This window comes from Lycium barbarum, chromosome 9 (assembly GCF_019175385.1).
Source record: "Lycium barbarum isolate Lr01 chromosome 9, ASM1917538v2, whole genome shotgun sequence".
NCBI classification, from domain to species: Eukaryota; Viridiplantae; Streptophyta; class Magnoliopsida; order Solanales; family Solanaceae; genus Lycium; species Lycium barbarum.
This window is the reverse complement of record NC_083345.1, coordinates 68,492,775-68,502,529: the sequence shown is the minus strand read 5'-3', so window position 1 is coordinate 68,502,529 and position 9,755 is coordinate 68,492,775. Positions and strand designations below refer to the sequence as shown.

Below are 9,755 nucleotides of genomic sequence, written 5' to 3'. Positions count from 1 at the left end.
TTTAATTGACATGTATGATTCCTTGTGTGACATTTAAAGTATTGCGTTACCTTCTGTGCTGAATTCTTAGCGGGTAGAGTAGTGTGTTAACCATTCTTGTGCCATGTGATGTGAGGTTTTTGTATATATGTTCTCTGGTTATGTGTGTAATCTAGAACTTTCCTGGTTAGTTGTGCCCTAGTTCTTAGGATAAGTTGAGTTGTGAAGTGATCTTAGGCTTTGTTTATTGATAGAGAACCTTTTTAGCCTGTCATAACCCTACCCGTAGATAAAATATCCCTTGTTAGCCATATTGAGCCTTTAAGCCTATTCTTTGACTAGCCGTTAATGAGCCAATACCCATTCTGAATATCCCTCTATTCGCACTCGGTCCCTCCTTGACGCTTAATTTGATAAAACTGAGGCTAAAAGCCTAAGTCGGGGGTGATAGGTGACATAATGTCACGACCTATTTTACCTAGGTCGTGCAGGCACTTACCTTTCCACCTCGGTAAGCGAACCCTCATCCCAACCACGAACCAATACATGAATTGAAAAAATTAATTCGTGGAAATAACAAATACGTAAGTCTCACGATATATATAGATAAATAATAGTAAAAAGTGTGGACGACAGTAAATAACCCCAGGGTCTAGTCTGAAAAATACAAGAGCATCTAAGGAGAATAATACAGTTTGGAATACTAATACATAATGTCTATGTCTGGGAAATAAAAGTAAGACATGCGATAGGAAGGTCTTAGAGGTCAGCGGACGCCATGCTCACCCTGGAAACTCGAGAGAAAGCTGAAGAGTCAATCAACCACGGGTCACAGAAGTAGATCCGTCCTGGCAATCTGCTTTCATACAAGAATGCAACAGGTGCAGGTCAGTACAATCAACAGTACTGGTAGGCATCATCGGCCGACTAAGTATAGTTAACACAATTCAGAAGATAAAGCAACAAGCATGGGACAATATAATAGCAACCGAGCATCCGTCACCACCTATGTAAAGCATCTAAACTCGAATATGTCAAGTCAGAGTATGTCTGATCCAATCCACTCATCACAATCCAATCACCCAACATCTCAATCAAGTGATAATGTAATGCATTGCAATGATGGAGTGAATGAAATGTAATGCCATGTAAATGAGGTGTACACATGTACTCCGGACGGAAATATTGACATCTCGGTAGCACAACCCAGCGTGACTCACAAAGTCTAAGTGCCACCCGTCCCGGATCTTTGCCCAACAGAAAGACGGGACCCTGGCTAATTGCTCATAAGGGGAGTCTCACCGGCACCACCCTGGGGGACCTACGAAGTCCATGCACCAATAACGATTCCGGGATAACATTGGAATCGGCCATTCAACAACGATGCCGGAATATCTCATCGGACATCAGCCATCTCACAGTCACTCAAGTAAAAGAGTATGTCAAATATCAGTTTCACACAATCAACGATTCCGAAATTGAACCTCGGACATCGTCCTTCTCACAATCACTCAAGTAAAATAGTTCATTAAAATATCAGTTTCATATAATCAACGATGATCTTCGGACATTGGCCTTTTTACAATCACTCAAGTAAAAGAGTTTATCAAATATTAGTTTCGCTCAATCAACAATACCGGATCATAACCGGGTATCGGCGATGCATAACTATGAGAGAATACGTGCAATGCATATGTAAATCAATCAAGTTCAATATCACAAGTACCACAACGGGGTACGCCAACAAGTATCATATCAGAATACCAACAGTGGGTATGCCAACATATATCAATAAGTCAAGTACCAACAGCGGGTACACCAACAAGTATCACATCACAATACCAACAGTGGGTATGCCAACATATATCAATAAATCAAGTACCAACAATGGGTACACCAATAATATATCCAAGTATAAATACCTACCATGGGTATGTCAATTCTATCCAAATCAAGACGACAAGACGGAGTCAATATTTACCAACTACACATGGCATCAAGCCAACACATTTCAACAATCAAGCACACATAACAGGGTGGCTAGTCCCAACACACATCAGGGCCCAACCTAAGGCAATATTCATCCCAACTTCACACCCGAAGGTTCACATGCTGTCTCCGACATTATAATCTAAATATGTGATTCACTATACGAAGTCTCACTAAAGGTGAACCATAACCTACCTGGACTGCCGAACCGCAACACCAACAACTCACTCCTTTGCCTTGCCCTTCCACTGAAGCTCAGAACTAAAGTAGTCTAACCATAATCGAAATCTATATTAGAAATCATGAAGAATGATACTAATATTGCAATGATTTCAATTAGGTAGATTCCAACCCTAGAATTTGGGAAAACGGTCCCACAAGGACAAAACGGGAAATTAGTAGGGAAAATACCAAATTAAGTACTAGGCAATCATAACCCATCCATTAATTTCTGATTTAGCTCAATAATTACCCTAGATTCTGATTTCATGCAAAACCCCCAAATTAGGTATAAACCCTAAATCTCCAAATTCGAAATTCAACGTTAAAAGTGGAGGATCTATGATTAATGAACCTAGATTAGTCAATATCTAACAAAACATCACCAATTTATCCATTAACAATCCTCGGAACAATGTTCTTCCAAACCCTCTTCCAACTCTTGCCACCAAGGGTTCATTAAGGGAGAAAGGGGAATCAATCATGATTATGGTTTAAAGGAAGAATAAAGAAATGAGTAGGAATTACCTCCAAGATTTTCCTCCAAATATCCTTAAGAGCAGTTTCTTCAAGCTCAAATATCGAAATGGGGTAAAATAAGGGTCTAGGGCTTTTTAACACTTCATTAATATTATTAACTGTCCGTTACCCGCTGTAGCAGTACCTGGACCGCTCCAGCGGCGCCACCCCAGCGACCGCCTGGCTACTTCAGCGGTAATGATTAAAAGTCATTGACCGCTCCAACGGCAGGGCTACCGCTCCAGTGGTGCTGTTGCCAGGGTGCTGGTGCCGCCAAAGCGGACACAAGACACCAGAAACTTAACCCAAGTTTAATCTTTCGATCCGATTTTTGACTAATTCTCGAGGCCATCTATTCACATACCAACCACCTAATTCTACATAAAAATGCGCTACGAACGCGTCTGTGGCCTCGGAATTCCCAACGGAAGTCTCATTGACCGAGTCAACCCCCGATGTCTTAATTTTAATTTTCCCATCCCAAGTCCCGAAATGCATCCAAGTGCATTGGAAATCGGACCAAGCACACATACCAGTTCTAAACGATCATCCGGACCTCTTAGAATCGACGAAATTCTGAAAAAGATTCGTTTTCCCAAAAGTCAACTTTGGGTCAACCATTTTTCACTTTAAACCTATATTTTCACATCAGTTGCCTGAATCCGGCCTAGACACCTTAGGGAGTATGTCAACGGTCCCCTTGTGTCAAAAGTGAGCTAATCAATGCTCAGGAACAGGCGAAAATGCCGAGGAGACTATAACAACCAAACGGGTCGTTACACATAAGGGGGGAAATAAGGGTTAAGCCTAAAGTGGGGTGAAAAGTGAACTGCCTAGTTAAGGAAAATGGTGTGGTAAAAAAAAAAGAGCAAGAGAGAAAATAAAAAAATAAAAAACGAAGAAAAAAAATATATTTAGTAGACTAGTAATAAAACCACACCGAGGCAATAGAAAAGAAAAAAATGGCGAACAAGGTAAAAGAAGTGTAGTATTCAAGGAGGGTTAGTCATTATTATCCAAATATACATGCAACCCATCCCTAAGCCTACATTATAACCCTGAAAAAGTCCTAATGTGATCACAGCCGAACAGTCCAAAGTCAAGGGTACCAAAAATAAAGGCAAGCATATGGTATCTACATGTGTAACTAGAGAATTTCATTGTGAGTGTGAGTGTTTCTCTTCTTCTTAGTATTTGTCCCAATTGTGTGTACATATGTGTATTGGGACATTCTTTGTTCTATGTGAGGACATAAGATTTATTAAGTGATTGGTTTCCGTAAGTCGAGGTTCATGTGCACTATGGTTCCGATAATAACAAGATGTCATCGATTGAAGCTTCATTGTCAGTTATAACGGTTCTTTGAGTGATATTGTTAATATTGGGGGAGTCATTGGGATATAAGTGATATGCCGGTAGTTACTTGCCACAAGTCACAACCACTATAGGCAGTCTTACTTTGTGATATCTAAACATTTATAGTTGTGTGTGTTGTTTTACTTGCTTGAGGACAAGCAAAAACTTTAAGTTGAGGGTGTTGATATGTCGTGGAATTACGACACATTTGATGCTTTTTAACCATAATTTTTACTTGTTTTCGAGTAAGTTTGTGTCAGTTTGATGTGTTTTGTGTATGTTACAGGTATTTGGTAGTCGGGATGCAAAAGCAAGCAAAAACGAGGAATTTGAAGGCACAGGCCCTGCATTGTTAATTGTACGGACCGTCAACATGTCGACGGTCCATCAATTAGGTCATTCTTGTGCAAAATCAGAGAAGTTCATAGAAGTGCAGTTTTGGTGAAGCAACAGTACGGGTGAAAGGAACCATTAAGTGAACCATCTACATAATGACGGTCCACCGAGTTACATCGACGGCCCGTCGACTTACGCGCCGCAAGGGCTAATTGTCTTTATTAATTCCGAGTTTTGGGACTTGTATAAATACCTGATAAGGTTTTATTTCTTAGAGCATCTTGAGTTTAAGAATTGTATTGAGCACTTTGAGTTCTTAGTACTTTTCAAGGGTTTCAAGACTATTCTAATATCATTCATCTAAAATTCTCATTGTAAGTTTCAATAACATTTACAATTACAATGTTTCGTGTGATTATCAATATCATGAGTAACTAAACTTTGTACTGAGATTGTGAACCCATGGTGGGTGTTATGTGTTAGGCGTTAATATTAATAAATGAATTACGGATTGCTAGTATAGCATTACTTCTTGTTTGTCCATGTGGATTAATAGTTGCAAATACTGATCTAAGCCATAAAGTCTGCTACTCTTGGGAAAACTAGCAGGGTTTGGTAGAAGTAATCATTAGGGTCTCAAGGCGTTAATCTCGTTTAATAAACTCACTTAGGAATAAGAACGAGTTTAGCCTAGCATATTTAATCGCCCTTAATAACAGTCTTTTATTTTTGGGAAAAATCATGAATCTAAATACCTAGTAGCTATTGAGAAATATTATTAGGTCACATAGAGATTAAGTGCATACAGCAGTCAATCCATAAGGAGTATATTATGTTGATACCTAGAGCATAACATCTAACCTAAGTGGTGACACGATCTTGGATCCTTTAATCAGCTGAATTTACAACAATCAACATAGCTTTTAGTAATAAACAACAATCTTCTACAACTCAACGGAATACGAAATTAGACCTAAAGAAAGTATTCTACGATTTTAGTAACATTTTCATACCATATTCCCAGTGGGATTCGACCCCAACCTAGTTGGGTTACTATATTTTACATCGTCCGCTTTACATCATTTAATAGGTGTAATTTGAGTGTATCACAACCACGCACAAATATAAACGTAGTAAAATTGTACACAAGCAAGACCTATGATTTTGCATGTGACAATAAGAAGCAGAAGCCAAATAAACATTATACTCTTACAGAACTTAATCTTCCCACTACCAGAGTTGCAAGAATAATACATCAATTCACATAAACTTTCATAACTTAAATTTTTCACAAAAATAAAAGAGGATTTTTCAATCTTTAGGAACTGAATTTCCCCAATATCTAAGTTGCCAAACAATTTTGTTCAACATAAGTGGCGCCACATAGACTTACAAGAACGAATACTCAACAAAAAAAATAAAAAAGTTGAACTCAGAACGAGATTCTTTTTCAAGAACAAAACTTCCTCAATATTCTGAGCTGCCAAACAATATGGCTCACATAAAAAATTATAATGAAACAATGAGATGAACAAAAGGAAAAAATAATAGCAAAACTGGCTATAGTAGAAGGCAAAGCTAACTGAGTGAAGGGCACATACAATACTATTTTCTAAAGAATAAAAAGGATGGTAGCTACGTGAGGACGACAAAAACTTTCACATCAACCATAAATTGGGGATAGATTAGACAAAACAATAACGACATCAGTCATGAAGTTCAGTCGTGAAATAGAGCTGAAAGAAATTTCACCAAAAATTGAAAGAAAAAGTGAACCTAAAATTAGAACACCAAACGGAGAAGAGAAAGAGAACTGAAAGAATAGTCATTGAAAGCCTGAAGAAAAATAAATATCATGAAAAAGGAACATATTAAGGACAAAAAAAATTAAAAAAATGAATATTCAAAAACTTTGAAGAGTAAGTTGGGCAGAATAATAGCATAACAACCATGGAATCGGAAAATCAGAAAAGAAGAGGAAGAGAATTAGGTCAAAATTTGAGATAATAGCCGACCTGAAATTGTAACATCTGGATGAGAAGATGAACTCTTTCTGTCCTTGAAAATTTAGAAGAAAAGAGTTCTGAAGATGAAGAGGTCGATATTTCTCCTTTGTTGGAACAGAACAAAAGAGGTTAAACCGTGAAAGAACGGATTCTTCTGGAACCCTTTTACCATTGAGCTAAATGACTATTTTTCCCTTGGTCGTCCTACTTACCACTCTTTTATATAGTATAAATAAATATATATTATGTGCAGATCATGTTGCTATATATATTTTAAAAGTGTAATAGTATTGTGAGTTATTATAAATAACGATTTTATTTCATATATTCCTAAAAATAATCTTGTTTTAAGAGGCGGAGTATAAGACTGGACGTTTTATCTATGATGAGGCGAGACATATATAAACTCCATGAATCCTAAAATTTTATTCATACTGAACTTCATAAATGTCACGACCCAAACCGGAGGGCCCTGACGAGCACCTGGGCCCTACCTGCCGAGCACTGCTAGAACATTCTTTCATATCATAATCGTACACAAGGGTGGACCACGATAGTCATCAGATGGAAACCTGCTAGATCATAAGAGAATTAACTGAAAAGGGACGAGCCCGAAAGGACATACGTATATAACCGTGCTGGACATAATTGTACAAGCCGACAAGGATATCATAGACACCTATACAACAACAACAAAAGGCCGAGAGGGCCATACAACACCTAATTGTACCACAACTGTCTACAAGCCTCTACTAGAGTCCATGACATAATAAGGTCGGGACAAGGCCCCGCCATACCCATATGTACAACAAAAACATACCGTACTAAGACACGACAGCAACTCCGAGACTAATGAATATCATCTGAATGGCAACCTACTGAGGCGGATCATCACCCTGTCTATCAGAACCTCCGGGTATGCAACGCAGCGTCCCCCAGGCGAAAGGGGCGTCAGTACGAACAAAGTACTGAGTATGTAAGGCATGAAAGTAACATAAAGGAGCCATAAAAGTACATAGGATAAAAGGAATGTAACCTATATATCTGAACTGCCTCTGAGGGCCAATGATATGCATAAGTACTCTGTGTATATGTGTGTGTGTGTGCGCGTGCGCGCCCACAGAGGCTTAACGCCTGTCAAGCCTCTATGGGCATCCCATCGGCCTCTGTAAGCATAATCATCATCATGTGACTAGCTGATCAGGTGGTAGTGCGTATATAACGTCGTAACCTTCCCCATAACCCATATAGATATCATATATATATATATATATATATATATATATATATATATATATATATATATATATATATATATATATATAACGCCTGTGGGGTCACACACACACAGACACACACACACATATATATATATACGCGCGCGCATGAGTATAATAAGAGTACATCCTGGATCTCTCGGAGTGACGTAAGGTCATTACACCTTCGTACATCGTTATGGCATAGCATTTTCATCAAAATGTGACTTTATGAAGCATACGCAACTGGAGAAGCGCTTGCTAAGAACAACATTACGGGAACATGAATCAACATAGAACATCTCTAGCTGCTAAGAATAGAATCATTATGGAGTATCGTTACGTTACGTTTCGTTCATATGGATCATGCCAAAAGAATGAAAGTTAGCCTTAATATACCTCAAGTCATCAACAAAATCCCACAACGAATTTGTCGAACTAGTACTCCAATCCTATAACAAAGGAAGGCATCTACAAGCTTACATGGTACTAGTATATCGCGTAAATCAAACGGTAAATCGATTCTAAAACGAAACGGGCAGCATTTCCCTTACTTCTTAATCATCACAACACATCCAATAGCCAACAATTAACACAAAAACCTCATATGATCCTCTTTTAAACTCATATCAACAACATTTAAGATGTACAATAAAACAGCCCGATATACTCTTCGCATACGACACCTATACACCTCCTTCTTCCAAATACACCAATTATAACAACCCCAACACAATCTCAACATCAACTACTATCCATAATAAGATTTTAGCTCAAAAACACATTAACAATCATGTCTCAAAATAGATTACTACTTAATATATTCAAGTTCATATTTGAACCTTCCCTCCAAGTTGTTTCCCTCCACACCTGATATAACCATAAACTCATAAACATGGAAATAAGATGAATTATTACCTCAAGGCCTCAGGAACACAACAACTCCAAGACTAATTCACCTTGAAGCATCCCCCAAAGCTACTACAAATAGGATAAACAAGCTTCATCAACACTTAGGAAACCTTTGGCACTTGATTCTCACTTTAATTCCTTAACTTCACTTGGGGGGTTGATTACATATGTCGGAGAGGGTTTCTAGAAGTGTTTGGGGTTTGAGGAAATGAGGAAAATGAGAATAAATGAAGAGAGTGCGAATTATATATATATATATATATATATATATATATATATATATATATATATATAAAGGAGTTGCCACCAACCTAAATTTACGGTCCATATTTACGGACCGTAAAAATTATACGGTCCGTATAATTGGATCGTAAAATGCCAAAAGTGGCTCACCCCCACTGTTATCATTTTACGGTGGGGGTCAACTAGATATACGGTCCATATTATTTATACGGTTCGTAATTCCAACCGTAAAACCCAACTTTTAGCTAAACACATTCTCGTCGATTCGTACAACCTCTAATCCTTCCAACACATACTAACCATGAACTTAAACCCCTGTATACTCAAGATGAACACGTCTAATCTCATAAAACCTCGAAGGTAATTCCGCTCTCCAAATATATAACAACCAACTCACGAAGATACTTAACGTACAAAAGTACGAGGTGTAACAGTAAAATCATATAAAATACAGGTAAATTATGAAAATAAATAAAAATGTGAAAACTTAACTATAAAAGCAAAGTATTGAAAACTTTACCATCATTGTAAAAATGATAACATACATAGCTATGAATAATTTTTAAAAAAATGTATACCTAAAGATGAGGTAAGGTGTAAGCCCGTGATTTTTTAAATTTTTTCTAATTTCTTAATTCACAAAAGATAAAATAGAAAACAATTACTAAAATTTTAAAATTAATAAAGTGTTGAAATTATATCATAGTTATAAAAAAAAAACTAACATAGGGAAACAATTATTATTCCATATGTTCCATTTTATGTAGCATTATGTTTTTTAATTTATTCCAAAAAGAATGATACTAACTTTTTATCTTATGAAGTTATTTTAACTGTAAATGTGTTTGTTTTTAGTGACATGCTTTTATTGCCATATAATGTGTTGATCACATGTTTAAAGTAACACAATTTTAAATACTCTTTCATTCTTTCTTAGACT

The 9,755-nt window shown here is 37.2% G+C and overlaps 1 long non-coding RNA gene across 1 annotated transcript; it reads right to left on the bottom strand.

Moving 5' to 3' along the window:
* Positions 1-553: 553 nt before the first annotated feature.
* Positions 554-6,627, bottom strand: LOC132610850 (uncharacterized). The gene is made up of 2 exons (XR_009571332.1): positions 6,414-6,627; positions 554-835 (listed from the first exon to the last, which is right to left on the bottom strand). It is a non-coding gene; the product is annotated as an uncharacterized LOC132610850 (long non-coding RNA).
* Positions 6,628-9,755: the final 3,128 nt, after the last annotated feature.